The sequence below is a fragment of the Phyllobates terribilis genome, unplaced genomic scaffold (genome assembly GCF_046119375.1).
Source record: "Phyllobates terribilis strain yellow unplaced genomic scaffold, ASM4611937v1 Scaffold_1__5_contigs__length_1240528914, whole genome shotgun sequence".
Classification (NCBI taxonomy): domain Eukaryota; kingdom Metazoa; phylum Chordata; class Amphibia; order Anura; family Dendrobatidae; genus Phyllobates; species Phyllobates terribilis.
The window spans coordinates 154,010,051-154,025,720 of record NW_027362761.1 but is presented as its reverse complement, the minus strand read 5'-3'; the positions used below and the strand labels follow the sequence as shown (position 1 = coordinate 154,025,720).

Sequence of the window (15,670 nt, the reverse complement as noted above, 5' to 3'; positions counted from 1 at the left end):
GCAATGAAAAAGTGAAAAAACTCATCAAAAACGCTACGTGTGAACATAGCCCAAGATGTGAAGGAGCATTTTTGGTTTTGGTTATTTATTTTGCTTTATATACAAGTCATTACCCTGGAAAGGATGTTTCTTAACATATTTCTCAGGAAAATCCATTTTGGTTTTGTTTTGGTATGTTTTATTGTGAGTCCGTAAAAGTGGCATAATACCTCTGACAACGTTGTTGACAGAAGAGACCGGGAGTCAGAAATGCTTCCCCATGCTGTCCCCATGTCATTTGAGCACTGTTCCCATCGATTTGGGCAATTTTTAGGCCCTCTCCACACCGCAGGAGGGAGCCGCCTGAAAAATGCTCGAGTTTCCCATAGTCTTACATTGGGCTCGTTGCTCGGGTCAAGCACCCGATTATTCCAATGTGCTTGACCCGAGCATCAAGCACCAGAGCATTTTATTGCTCGCTCATCACTAGTCCTTATGTCTCAATGTCTTTTTTATATATATACAGTACAGACCAAAAGTTTGGGCACACCTTCTCATTTAAAGATTTTTCTGTATTTTCACGAGTATGAAAATTGTACATTCACACTGAAGTGAAAGTGTGAAACAAGTGAAAATATGTCTTATATTCTAGGTTCTTCAAAGTAGCCACCTTTTGCTTTGATGACTGCTTTGCACACTCTTGGCATTCTCTTGATGAGCTTGAAGAGGTAGTCACCGGAAATGGTTTTCACTTCACAGGTGTGCCCTGTCAGGTTTAATAAGTGGGATTTCTTGCCTTATAAATGGGGTTGGGACCATCAGTTGGGTTGTGCAGAAGTCTGGTGGATACACAGCTGATAGTCCTACTGAATAGACTGTTAGAATTTGTATTATGGCAAGAAAAAAGCAGCTAAGTAAAAAAAAATGAGTGGCCATCATTACTTTAAGAAATGAAGGTCAGTCAGTGCGAAAAATTGGGAAAACTTTGAAAGTGTCCCCAAGTGCAGTTGCAAAAACCATCAAGCGCTACAAAGAAACTGGCTCACATGAGGACCGCCCCAGGAAAGGAAGACCAAGAGTCACCTCTGCTTCTGAGGATAAGTTTATCCGAGTCACCAGCCTCAGAAATCGCAGGTTAACAGCAGCTCAGATTTGAGACCAGGTCAATGCCACACAGAGTTCTAGCAGCAGATTCATCTCATCAACAACTTTTAAGAGGAGACTTTGTGCAGCAGGCCTTCACGGTAAAATAGCTGCTAGGAAACTACTGCTAAGGACAGGCAACAAGCAGAAGAGACTTGTTTGGGCTAAAGAACACAAGGAATGGACATCAGACCAGTGGAAATCTGTGCTTTGGTCTGATGAGTCCAAATTTGGGATCTTTGGTTCCAACCACCGTGTCTTTGTACGACGCAGAAAAGGTGAACAGATGGACTCTACAAGCCTGGTTCCCACCGTGAAGCATGGAGGAGGAGGTGTGATGGTGTGGGGTTGCTTTGTTGGTGACACTGTTGGGGATTTATTCAAAATTGAAGGCATACTGAACCAGCATGGCTACCACAGCATCTTGCAGCGGCATGCTATTAGATCCGGTCTGCGTTTAGTTGGACCATCATTTATTTTTCAACAGGACAATGACCCCAAACACACCTTCAGGCTGTGTAAGGGCTATTTGACCAAGAAGGTGAATGATGGGGTGCTACGCCAGATGACCTGGCCTCCACAGTCACCAGACCTGAACCCAATCGAGATGGTTTGGGGTGAGCTGGACCGCAGAGTGAAGGCAAAAGGGCCAACAAATGCTAAACATCTCTGGGAACTCCTTCAAGATTTTTGGAAGACCATTTTTGGTGACTACCTTTTGAAGCTCATCAAGAGAATGTCAAGAGTGTGCAAAGCAGTCATCAAAGCTAATGGTGGCTACTTTGAAGAACCTAGAATGTAAGACATATTTTCAGTTGTTTCACACTTTTTTGTTAAGTATATAATTCCACATGTGTTAATTCATAGTTTTGATGCCTTCAGTGTGAATGTACAATTTTCATAGTCATGAAAATACAGAAAAAATCTTTAAATGAGAAGGTGTCCAAACTTTTTGTCTATACTGTATATATATTCTTTTCCTTTAAAAATTTCATTGTTGTATTTGAAACACTGAATCATTACATGACTTGTTCAACCGCAGTATAAACAGAAAAGAGCAGGAGCTTCATGTGCAACTCCCTCCCTGGACTCTCCGCAGGCCCAAATTTGCATGGGTTCATCTGCATCAATAGGATGAGAGGTACTAATCACAGAAACAGTCTCAAATGTTTCCTTATCCCTAAGATGTCTGTCCAGGCGCACCATAAGAAACATTGCTTCATTCAAGGACAATGGAGATAGACTATAAACCAACATATCACGTATTTTGCTAGAGAGACCCTGGTAGAATTGACAGCAGAGAGCTGCATCATTCCAAGAGGCCTCCACTGCCCAGCATCTTAACTGAGAGCAGTAGTCCTCCACTTTTCGATTTCCCTGAACCAACCTACAGATCTTTGATTCAGCAACCGCAACTTTATCTGGGTCGTCATTAATGTGCCCCAGAGCAGAGAAAAAAGCATCAATAGAGGAAAACACTTGAAAATCCTCAGGCAAAGAAAATGCCAAAGCCTGAGGATCTCCACAAAGCAATGACAAAACAATACCCAGACGTTAACTCTCTCCCCCATATGAGGTAGGATGAAGACGAAAATACAATTTACATATAGCAAAAAAGATGGAAAACTTACTTTGGTCTTCGGGAAACACTTTGGTAATTTTATCTTAAGCTCAGATGACTGATTAGGGTGGGGGGGGACCTGCAGAGCAGTGGAAAATGCAAGCTGTTATTTCTGCTTGATGTCTGCCACTTCCAAAGACAAAGTCCGCAATTGTGTGGTCAGGGCGTCCATGATAACTTCTCGGCACACAACAAATGGAGTGGGCTGGTGAGAATGTTATGACTGCCAAAGCACATTCACACGGGTAATGTACAAACCAGGGGGACAAATACCTGAACCTGACAGTACTCTGCTCAGACTAGGACAAACCCTTCTCTGACCCTGGTCTGCCCTTCCTGATTGCAGAGGTTGGCATCCTAGGATAACGCAATGGCGCCTCCACTCGACGGCAGCTTACCCTGAATGTCCTTAGCAGCTCCTAGGATAGCTAGAGTAGTAGTTCCCTAAGGAATAAAGGAATTACACGCAAAGAAACTGCAACCAACACAAACTACAGCAAAGTGAATGAATGCAGCCAAGTCTATCACCAACAGGAAACACCAATAAAGGAAGGTATTTAAAGCTTGCAAGTTGATAGGACATACAGAGTAAATGAAAAACCCCTGTTGCCCAAAATTGACAGAAACAAATATAACAGATCTAAAACACCAAAAAATAGGTGTATCTGTTGTGGCTCTGCGTAAAGAGACGCCGACCACAGAACACAGAATTAAAGGTTGGAATCCAGAAGCATGACAATGGCTAACTGGTAGCTTCTAACATCAATAAGATCTCTGATAGATTCTATAAGCCTTTGTGGAATTCATAATTGCTGTCAAAATTAATGGAACGTCAATCAAAAGTTCAAGGACCTATTAAATTCAACATTTTCCAATATTCATTTCAAAACAGATCCAACATAACTCTCATGGCTCCATTATAAGCAGTAGTAATGATGTTAATGTAAACTGAGCCCAAAAGGCTAATTTATTTTAAGCATTTTAATAAATCTAAATGTAAGTATGGGAATGTCGACCATATACAATATGTTCAACCATTATCAATATATATTACACAGTTCAGTCATGAAGTAGCCTATATTTATTCAATTATATGATACATATCACATTATCTTGCCATCAACGCTTCTGCTTTTTTTCTTACCTTGGAAAATTCCTGAAAAACTATAAGAAATAATAAAAAGTTTTAAGGAAAAGTTTGATTGGTGCTTGACATTGTTCTGTTCTTTCTAATATTACTCTTCTTTTTATAATATAGTCAGAATGAAAGTGTCAAGCTACTTTTTAGCAAAACCATGAAATTACAGTTTAAAAAGATCACAATATTTGTAGTAACACATTATCACTTCAACTGACTGCAGGGCTTATTAATATGTATTAATTTTCCTTTTGAGTCAAGCTGTAAGGCACCTTTTAAATGTAAATGCAATTTGCTTTTATGATAAGTTTAAACATTTCCTGATGACATGTGCGGGTCTCTTGGGACAGTTTATGGTCATGTTTAACACAACATCTGAATATGTCAAAATTTTCTGTAAGTTTTAATACATTCTAATGACTTTACTGAAAAAAATATTTGGTTTAAAAATTTACAGAAATAATTTAGCACATTGAAATCTTTAAATGTGCAATGGCTTGTGAAATTATTCACTACATTGGCATTTTTCGTGTTTTGCTACTTCACAACCTGGAATTTTACTGTTTTTTACTAAGGGTTTACATCAGTTCATGTAAAGAACATGCCTACAACTGATCATTTTCAGTCACATTAATATATGTCAAATTGGACTAATAAAAATGTGTGCAGAAAATCAGCAGTTTGTAACACATTTACTTTGTGAGTCAGTAATAGAGTTAAAGGTTTTTATTTTTTTGTTTTGTTTCAGCAATAATAGTGACCTGCTTTTCACGAATGAAAAAAAATTGACTAATTGAAATGCAACAGCAGTAGTGATGAGCGAGCATACTCACAAATGGTCGGTACTCGTCTGAGCATCTCACTCGTTGAGATGCTCGGCGCTTTGCGAGTACTTCTGGGATGCTAGGGCGGGAGCTCTAGTCCCCACCACGCATGTTTGTGCTGTTTTAACAGCGAATAAACATGCAGGGATTGCCTGCGACTCACTGTAATGCCACACCCATGTTGGTTGTGGCATTACAGTGATTGGCTAGCTGCATAGCGTCATCAAGTCTATATCAGACCCGGTAACTCTATGCTCGGCACTGTCTACCCTTCAGACAGGCAGAGTAGGGAGAGCTTCTGATGAGCTAGGGAGAGAATAGGCAGTTTATTAGCGAGGTATTAAGTATTCCACAGCTATATATACACATCTGAACTAACAGTTCTTCTAAGGACTAATCCAGCTGCATTTATTATTAAGAAGAAAGAAAACAGCACTTACCAGTGGATGTCGGCGTAAAATCCTTTAATCCGGATTCAACATACAGAAAGTGGACAGGGGATGGCTAGAGGGTGCGAGGATGAGGAGTGGACAACGGACGTTTTGCGCACTGACTGCACTCCAATTAGACCCATAGAAGCGCAGTCAGTGCACGAAACGTCCGTCGTCCACTCCTTACCCCCGCACACCCTAGCCAGCCGCTGTCCACTCTCTGTATGTTGAATCTTACGCCGGCATCCACTGGTGAGTGATGTTTTCTTTCTTCTTGGATACTGCATGTTTTTTTACTTCACACAGCACCACCTCAAGTGTTTTGCCAGGGGCTAAATATTCCAATGCATGGGACTATTGACTGAAATAGGTGTGTTAAGAGATTGGTGCCGGTTATCTTCTCTTTGATTTGTATAGCATGTATTATTAATCCTGCTGATAGCAGGAGTTAGGCAGGCAGATTTTGTGGAGAGTGTATGAGCAGAATAGGGTGCATTGCACGTTCTGTCTGCTCTGCTGTTGTTACAGATATCCATAGCCCTAGATATCAGGGCTAATTTTTTTTTTTTTGCTCTTAACCCTGATAATTTGCTTAAAAAGCAATACAGTACACCATTTTACTGCTCTATTTGCTTGTTAGCAGAACACAGACAGATATTTTTGATTATATTTGCATTGCTGTATTGTGGAAGCAGAGAAACGTGTACATCACCAGACGTGATCTGATATGATTGCGGTGATAATTGTGACATTTTTTGGAGTGTGCCAAATATTACACTCCAGTTAAAGTCTGCCAGTTGTGTGCAGTTCAACCTATTCACACTTGGTCGCTGACCAATACCATATCTGTAAAGCCACTGCCTAAAACTGTGTTCATCAGACAGGATTAGGGTTGAGCGAGTATGTTCTGGTCCGAGTATGCTCCGGCCGAGCTCCGAGTATTTACAGCTGCTCGGTGATAAGGTTAAATCGCTCCCGTGTGCATGATTTGCAACTGTTTGACAGCTTTATTACATGTGAGGAATGTGTAAGAAATAGACATTCCTCACATGTAGTAAAACTGTCAAACAGTTGCAAATCATGCACACGGGAGCGATTCAACCATATCACCGAACAGCTGTAAATACTCGGAGCTCGGCCCGAGCATACTCGGCGAAAGGGTTAATAGAACATACTCGCTCAACACTAGACGGGATCAGATATTACTGCGCTAATAATCGAGAATTTTAGGGGAGCGTGTCAGATATTACACTGCATTTAAAGTCTGCTAGTTGTGTGCTGTTAAAAACTATTCACACTTCGTCGCTGACCATTGCCAATACCATACTACAAGGCCACTACCTAAAATCGTGGTCATCAGACAGGATCAGATATTGCTGCAGTAATAATCATCACATTTTTTGGAGCGTGCCAAATATTACACTCCAGTTAAAATCTGCCAGTTGTTCAACCTATTCACACTTAATGGCTGACCAATACCATATCTCTAACGCCACTGCCTAAAACCATGGTCATCAGATGTGATCCGATATTACTGCAGTAATAATATTCACATATTTTGGAGCATGCCAAATATTACACTCAATTTAAAATGGGCAAGGCGCGTAGCAAGGGACGGGGAACTTAACATGTTGCTGATGGTGCATGCAGAGGTCGAGGCCATGGGCAAGATGAAACTGTGCCTGCTGAGGGAGCACAACCAATACCCACATCATGTCGAACTTCCTTCTTGTCCCAATTTCTAGGGGGCCGCAGAACACCACTCTTGAAGCCAGAGCAGTGTGAAAAGGTTGTTGGTTGGATAGCAGATAATGCTTCCAACCACCCTGTCTTCCACACAGTCCAGTCTCAGTAGCCGTGAGTCTGGAACACATATTCTTCACCTTGATCCTCCTTCCTCCCACCATGCTAAGTGCCTAGAGACAAGTGATCCCACACTTGGACACTCCGAAGAGCTGTTCAGTTTTCCATTTATAGATTCGGGACTCTCGCCCGGCCCACTTCAAACAGGCTAAGAGGAGATCGCATTTAGCGATGCCCAAATATTTGAGCAGCCAGGGTCACACGAAGGCGATGGTGGGAAACTGCAATTACTGTCGCAAAAGGTGGATGATGATGATGAAACACAATTGCCAGCAAGTCAGGTGGAGGCCCAAGGTGCATACGTGGAAGACTTTGTGGTGGAAGATGAAGTCACTGACCAAACCTGGCAAGGTGACATGCATAGCGAGGACAGCAGCACAGAGGGGGAGGGAGGCGTAGCACCACAACAGGCAGGAAGAAGCAGTGGGGTGGCCACAGACACAAGGCAGGCAACTGTTCCCTGGAACACCAACACGAGGTAAGTCTGGCTCTTTTTTAAAGACTGTCCAGATAACCCCAAAAAGGCAATTTGCAACATCTGCCATGCCAGCATCAGCAGGGGCAGCAAAATTACCAGCCTGACCACCACCAGCATGCTCAGGTACATGAGAGCAAAGCTCCCGACTAGTTGGGCCAAACACCGGGGTCCAGAAACAATGTCTGCGGGTGACACCACTGCCTGTACCGCTGTTGTGCGCGCACGCCAATCCCCTGTCCATGGCACAGGCGAAGATGCCTCCCACCCTGCACCTGTCATTGCACACCATCAGCAAACATGTCCATGTCCTTGTTCTAGCATAGCATTCAGTTGTCCCTACCCCAGTCCTTTGAACGCAAGCGCAAATATGCAGCCAACCACCCACAGACCAGAATACTAAACTGCCACATTTCTCGACTGCTTGCACTGGAAATGTAGCCTTTTAGACCTGTGTAGATGGAATATTTCTGCAACCTCATGTCGGCGGCCGTCCCTTGGTACTTGGTCACCAGCCGCCACTATTTCTCCCCATGTGCCGTCTCACCTTACACAACCACGTGTCCCAGAACATTATCAGTGCCCTCCTCAATTACTGGGAAGGTCCTGCTAACCCCGGACACATGGACAAGTGCTTGTGGGCAGGGACAGTACATCTTGCTGACAGTACACTGTGTAGCAACAGTGTCTCAGAGACAGGGCAGAGATGCCGTTCCCCTCACCGTCGCGGTCCCGGTCCAGCATCTTCCTGCTCCCCTGCTGCTGCTGTGGCATGCACCGCACGCAGCTTCCCAGGCACTGTGCTTAGGGCGCGCGCTCCCTCCCTCTTAAAGGGGCCATACGCGCCGTCCTAATGAGTCCCCGGCCGGAGGACTTTTCCTATATTAGGCACCTCCTCCAAAATGGAGGTGCCTGTGCAAGGTTGTTTTTTTGTGTGCTAACACTTTCCTCGGCCCTCAGGTCCCACTGCCTGTCAGTCCAGCCCTCCAATCTGTGTAACAGTTCAGCCCACCAGTCTGTCTTACAGTCCTGCTCACCAGTCTGTCTAACAGAACTGCCCGCCTGCCTCCCTGGAGCACCTGCCAGAAACCTGCCAGTTACCTGCCGTGCCCGCCTGCCTGCCTACCTGGAGCACCTGCCAGTAACCTGCCGTGTCCGCCAGCCTGCCTACCTGGTGCACCTGCCAGTTACCTTCCGTGCCCACCAGCCTGCCTACCTGGAACACCTGTCCGTTACCTGCCATGCCCGCCAGCTTGCCAGCCCACAGCACCTGTCTGGCTATCTGCTGTACCCACCTGCTTGCCTACCAGGAGCACCTGTCTGTCTATCTGCCTGTCTATCCACCTGGACCACCCATCAGCCTTCCTGCCATGCTCATCCGCTGTACCGGTCAGCTCCTGTCATCTGACCCATGGGAGTCACCTGCTCTCACCAAGGTCGGTCCCAGAGTGGCACCTGGTTCACCTGCCCAGTCCCTCCCTGGTTCACAGAGTCGACTAAGCCGCCGTGTGACCTGGGTCAGTCGGAGTAGGCACTTAGTCACGCCCCTCTGGTCCCTCCTTGCACCGAAGTACAGAGGTTCCACCACCCGGACCCGTAACACACTGGGTTAATATTTTGGAAGCTGGGACCCAATCGGACCCTGTAACGGAACATGTCCTCACAACAAGGTTGCCCCCACATTCTACCACTCCTGTACATCCACATCCTCCTCTTCTTCAGCCTCATCTCCGAAATGACCACATCAGTCAGAAGCTGGAAGCACTGCAGCATTACCTCAGCCAAGCGGTTACAGGCTGTGCTGAAGCTAATATGCTTAGAGGACAAACCACATACCAGTGCAGAGTTGTTGACAGATGTAACAGAGCAGGGAGATCTGTGGCTTTTACCGCTGAACCAACAGCCAGGCATGGTCATGTGTGACAATGGCCAGAACCTGGTGGCGGCTCTGAAGCTAGTCAAGCTCGCACACGTATCATGCCTGGCCCATGTGCTCAACCTAATTGTTCAGCGTTTTAGCAAAACCTACCTGGATCTGCTTGTGAAAGTACGCCTCTTGGGTGCCAATTTCCAAAAGTCACCTACAGCTTCCGCTGACCTGTCCTTGCTGCAGCAGCATTTGCAGCTTCCAGCTCACCGACTAGTGTACGATGTCACCACGCATTGAAACTCAACGTTGCATATGTTGGGAAGGATTTGTGAGCAGCAAAGAGCATTTGTTGAGTACCAGCTTCAACACCCCCGTCGGTATTCAGGACAGCCTCCGCACATAAGAGCTGATGAGTGGGCATGGATGTCTGACGTCTGTGCCATCCTCCAAAACTTTGAGGACTCCACCAAGATGGTGAGCAGTGATGACGTCATAATTAGCATCACCATCCCGCTTCTCTGTCTACTGAAACGCTCACTGCTCACAATTAAAGAGGAGGCATTGCAGGCAGAGCATGATGAGATGGAGTAAGGAACCATACAGGGTGATGCCACACAGCCCAGCCTCATCTCATCTCAATGCGGATTGGGTGATAATGAGGAGGATGAGGAGGAAGACTAGGAGGTGGAACAGGAGCTGTTTTCCTGCGCTACAGACGGTACTACCAACACAACAGTCATACCATCAGTTCAGCTTCGATGCCTGAGGAGAGGGAGAATGAGGAGGAGGACTAGGAAGAGGATGAGGAGGAGGAGAGCATGGACAGTCGTCCGCTTGGTCAGCACTGGGAAGACTTGGCTGTTGGCAGTCTGGCACACATGACTGACTTTATGTTCTGCTGCCTATCTCTGGTTATTTATTTTGCCTTTGTTGCAAGTCATGACCCTGGAAAGAATGTTCCTTAACATTTTGGCTTAGTTTTTGTATGTTTTATTGTGAGTCTGCAAAAGTGGCGTAATACTCTGACAACATTGTTCACAGCAGTGTCCTGGGAGTCAGAGATGCTTCAGGGGTCTTCCGCATGCTGTTCCCATATCATTTTAGCACTGTTCCCATCGATAAGGCCAATTTTTAGGCCCCCTCCAGACCTCCGTGGGGGGCTGCCAGAAAAATGCTTGCGTTTCCTATTGACTTACATTGGGCTCATTGCTCAGGTCCGGCACCCGAGCATTACGATTTGCTTGACCCGAGCATTTTAGTGCTCGCTCATTACTAACAACATTAACTGATACTATCTGTCCAATTTTTACAGTGTTTTCTCTCCCTATCTCTGTGGCTAATCTGTATGCAGTGGAGTCTACTCGCTTTCCAGATTCAACACAAAATGGCTGCTTTTGCTGTTTTACGGGCTATGATAGCCCCTCTTAATTGTACATGCAAAACCATGTTATTTTGATAGCTGGAAGGCATTATGCGGAAGTCCACTGGGTAGTCATGTGAGCTTTCTGTGGCTGATGCAATATTTTGCAATGTACAGTGGGTACGGAAAGTATTCAGACCCCTTTAAATTTTTCACTCTTTGTTTTATTGCAGCCATTTTGTAAATTCTAAAAAGTTCATTTTTTTCTCATTAAAGTCACTCAGTCTACCAAATAAAATTCCTGAGAAGGAAATTGGGGATGGCTTCGCTACTGGTACTGGGGACAGTGCTAATACCATGGCGTTATACCATAGTTTACTGGAAATATTCCAGGCTGGTAGGAGGCAAGCAGATTCCCACAGAAAAGTACAAGCAGTAATGTTCAGGGACCCGTGCTTGTAGAAGGCGGAGATGATACCGGGAGAAATAGTGGCGACTGGGGACCGAGTATGGACACCCGGCCGCTGACGGCATGAGGTTGTGAAAAGCTTCCGCCTCCACAAGCCTAAAAGGCCACATTTCAAGTGCAAGCAGCTGCCCTGAAATCTGGCAGTTTAGTATTGCGGCCTGTCGGTGGGTGGGTAGCTGGCTGCATACTTGCGCTTGCATTCCAAGTAACAGAAAACTAAGCAGATGGTGGCCTCTATCATCATCATGGCCTCACCTCGGCACTATAAACTCTCCTGAAGGAGAAGCCAGGGCCCACCGGAGGAGTCTCCGGTTCTCTGGTGGGTCCATCCAACCCTGCCGAGAAGCAGTCCTAGCTACGAAAAGTGTGTGGGAAGGTTCCCGGACACTCTATAGCTGCTTTTTTAATGTGGATTGGATGTGCTTATGCATGTTATTTCTCAAACCGCATTGCATATCAGGCCATTGCCCAACTCTGTAGTCATGAAAATAAAGGCGCAAAGAAAGATGTTTGTTTGTCGAAGCAACACAGACAAGTGCGAGCTGATGTTGGACAGGCTGCTATTGCTTGTACAACACGCTGCATTAGATGACTTCTTGGGAGAAGTGACACCCAGAGTAGATACGATTTCCCTCTATGCCAGTCCTTTCACCGAGCTAAAGAATATTGCTGTGTTGAAATACAACTCTCAGCAAAAAAAGCTGTGGACTGGCTCCGTACCGTCTCTGGCCACATTTATCTGTCTACGTGTTTGTGGTTAGGCGGTCCTTCCCAGTAAGTGCACTGGGGAGGGCACGGGTAATGTTGTGGGACCCATGATTGTGGAAGGCGGAGACGATACTGGTTAGAAATAGTGGCGGCTGGAGACCAAGTATGGACACCCAGCCGCCGCATGAGGTTTTGAAAACCTTGCGCCTCCCCGAGTCTAAAAGGCCACATTTCAAGTGAAAGCAGCTTTAGAGGACTTCCTGGGAGAAATGACTGCTGGAGTAGATATGGTTTCCAATGTCCTTTCACCGAGCTAAAGAATATGGCTGTGGTGAAATACAACTCTCAGCAAAAAAAGCTGTGGACTGGCTCCCTACCATCCCTGGCCACATTCACCTGACCACGTGTTTGTGGGTAGGCGGTCCTTTCCAGTAAGTTCACTGGAGATGGCACAGGTAATGTTGTAGGACCCATGCTTGTGGAAGACGGAGACGACAGCGGGACAAATAGTGGTGGCTGGGGACCGTGTATGGATACTCGGTCGCCGCCGGCATAAGATTGTGGACAGCTTCAGCCTCCACGAGCCTAAAAGGCCACATTTCAAGTGCAAGTAGTTGTTAAAAATTTGGCAGTATAGATTTACAGCCTTTGGGTGGGTGGGTGGCTGGCTGCATATTTGCCCTTGCATTCCAAGGAATGGGGTAGGGACAACTGAATGCTGCAATGGGACAAGGACATGGACGGTGATTGTTGCAATTCTGCAATGACAGTTGCATGGTGGGAGGCATCTTCGCATGCGCCAAGGATCATTTATGATGGGCACACTTTTAGGCAGTGACCTGGGAGTCAGAGATGCTTCCAGGGGTCTTCCCCATGCTGTTCCCATATCTTTGCAGCACTGTATGCATGTGTCTGCTGAAGTGTCACACACCACATGGCCAGATAAGGTTGTAAAATGTTAAAATTACATTTCCCAGTGAATGCATTTGTCTTGGTTGAAAGCAATGCAAAAGTGCAAAAACGCATCAAAAATGCTACGTGTGAAAATAGCCCAAGGTGTGGAGGAGTATTTTTGGTTTTGGTTATTTATTTTGCCTTATATACAAGTCATTACTATGGAAAGATGTTCCTTAACATATTTCCCAGGAAAATCCATTTTGGATTAGTTTTTGTATACTTTATTGTGAGTCTGTAAAAGTGGCTTAAGACATCTGACAACGTTGTTGACAGCAGTGACTAGAGATGAGCGTTGTTCTACTCGAACTGTTCGCCAATCTCAAATTCGAGCTGTTTTGGGCGGTGTTCGAGCCGTTCGGCGAACACGAACAATTTGAGAAAAATTCGGCTGTTCGAGGTTATGTTCGATAACTGTTCGTGCACCAAAATCATAACTGGATTTTTTCTCAGTAATGATGAAAATTAATGTTAATACGCAGTTTGAGTGTACAGCGGGGTGGGGGGAAGGGCAGGGGATGGATCTCTGCAGGAACAATGAAGATCTCCATTTTTTTTTCTCTTTCCCGCATTTGCAGTGGGGAGGTGCAATCTGTCAGCCTATCAGCAGCGCACACACGGAGCGAAGTGCTTTTTTTCACACAAGCAAGGGCATGTGTCATTGGCAGTGTATGTCACATGTCCTTGCCCTATAAGACCAAGCCATTTTCCCCGTCGCCACCATTTTCTCACTGCTGCAGCTGCGTGTTAGACGGCACCGCTGTTGCTGTGTGCGCTATACCTTGTTAATTTCAAGCCAATTTTCGCACAAATATACAGATAGCTTGGGAGTAGGGAATAGTTGTGATTGCAGTCCTTTTAAGGACTAGGTTACAGCATTTCCTACGACTTTTATCAGGGAGGTCTGTGCTCTTAAATAGATAGGTTGTGGGAGTAAAGACTAATTGTAATTGGAGTCCTTTTCAGTTACATGGTTACATGAGTTCCTATCAGTTTTTGCCAGGCAGGTCTGTGCCAGTGCTGTGCAAGTTTTTTTCACAGCATTTGGCTGAATCTAGCAAAGCTAATCCTTTTTGGCCTATTGCAGAGTGTGTTAGTCAGTGGAGTAGCCTATCTGTGTTGCAAGATATAACACCTGTGTATAGAATACCAATTTTTTTACTGCACCTAGTGAAGTAAAATCTTTTGGGCATAGCATCATTCTATTAGTCCATCTATACTGACCTCCATCAGGTTGCAAACTGAATATAATTTTTTTCTGCATCTAGCTCTGAAAAAATAGTTGGGCTTCTAGCAGTGTGTGGGACTTGGTCTATTAGTCCATCTATACTGACCTCCATCAGGTTGCAAATTAAAAATAATTTTTTTCTTCATTTAGCTCTGAAAAAATATTTGGGCTTCTAGCAGTGTGTGGAACTTGTTCTATTAGTCCTTCTATACTGACCTCCAGCAGGTTGCAAATTGAATATAATTTTTTTCTGCATCTAGCTCTGAAAAAATAGTTGGGCTTCTAGCGGTGTGTGGGACTTGGTCTATTAGTCCATCTATACTGACCTCCATCAGGTTGCAAATTAAAAATAATTTTTTTCTGCATCTAGCTCTGAAAAAATATTTGGGCTTCCAGCAGTGTGTGGGACTTGGTCTATTAGTCCTTCTATACTGACCTCCAGCAGGTTGCAAATTGAATATAATTTTTTTCTGCATCTAGCTCTGAAAAAATAGTTGGGCTTCTAGCGGTGTGTGGGACTTGGTCTATTAGTCCATCTATACTGACCTCCATCAGGTTGCAAATTAAAAATAATTTTTTTCTGCATCTAGCTCTGAAAAAATATTTGGGCTTCTAGCAGTGTGTGGGACTTGGTCTATTAGTCCATCTATACTGACCTCCATCAGGTTGCAAATTAAAAATAATTTTTATCTGCATCTACAGTACCTCTGAAAAAATATTTGGGCTTCTAGCAGTGTGTGGGACTATTTGTATTAGTCCATCTATACTGACCTCCATCAGGTTGCAAATTCAAAATAATTTTTTTCTGCATCTAACCCAGCCAATAGTTTTGGCCTAATACCACAGTTTGGCCACTCAGCTCTGCTCGGTTACCATCCATTGTTTTTTTGTGCAAACAACTAGAGAGTTGTGAATTAGTTAACCACCAAAATGAGTGGAAAAAGGCCTGCTGCTGGTGGAAAGGGGAATAGGCGTGTTGGGAAGGGGAAAAAAGGTTGTGTCCGTGGGGTAGGTGTTAAAGCAACAGTAACATCTGCAGAAGAAAGACCATCTTCCAGCCAAACTAAAATGTCTACTTCTTTTAGCGGACAATGTGATAAGATCCCTTTCTTACGGCCACGCCAATCGCTACAAATTCCAGATGAGGCACAAAACAGCAGGTGCTTCAACGGATATCAAGTGCTCCTTTAAGTGGGCTCTCCTCCACATCAACTTCAACATCACAAATACTCCAGTCCTCAAAGGTGTCACCCAAATCGCACTTGCTTCCTCACAGCTCCCAAATCTCCAGCTGCCCGTCTGAGTATGAGGTAGAACAGATGGTTGAGTCTGCAGAGCTGTTTACTCATACTATAGCCTGGGAATCAGAGGTCGACTCCAGCGCTTCTGTGAATCCAGACGAGGAAATGATCTGCACTGATGCCCAGAATCTTTATGAGTCGGATCCAGGACCAGACGCAGAAGGTTCTGACCATAATGTAGACCCTCATTCCCAAACTGTAACTCCTGTTGGTGGAGACAATGAGGAAGACGATGATAAGACTCAAATACCTGATTGGAGCGACAACTTTAGTTTTTTGTCAGGGCAGGAGCAGGTTGACTCTGAG

General features: G+C 45.0%; 1 long non-coding RNA gene across 1 annotated transcript in view; it reads right to left on the bottom strand.

Annotated features, from left to right (window-relative positions):
• LOC141166066 (uncharacterized) overlaps positions 1 to 15,670 on the bottom strand; it is a 184,204-nt gene that overhangs the window by 109,600 nt on the left and 58,934 nt on the right. Inside the window, exon 3 of the long non-coding RNA XR_012251245.1 lies at positions 2,754 to 2,822. This is a non-coding gene — a long non-coding RNA (uncharacterized lncRNA). The remainder of the gene's footprint in view (positions 1 to 2,753; positions 2,823 to 15,670) is intronic.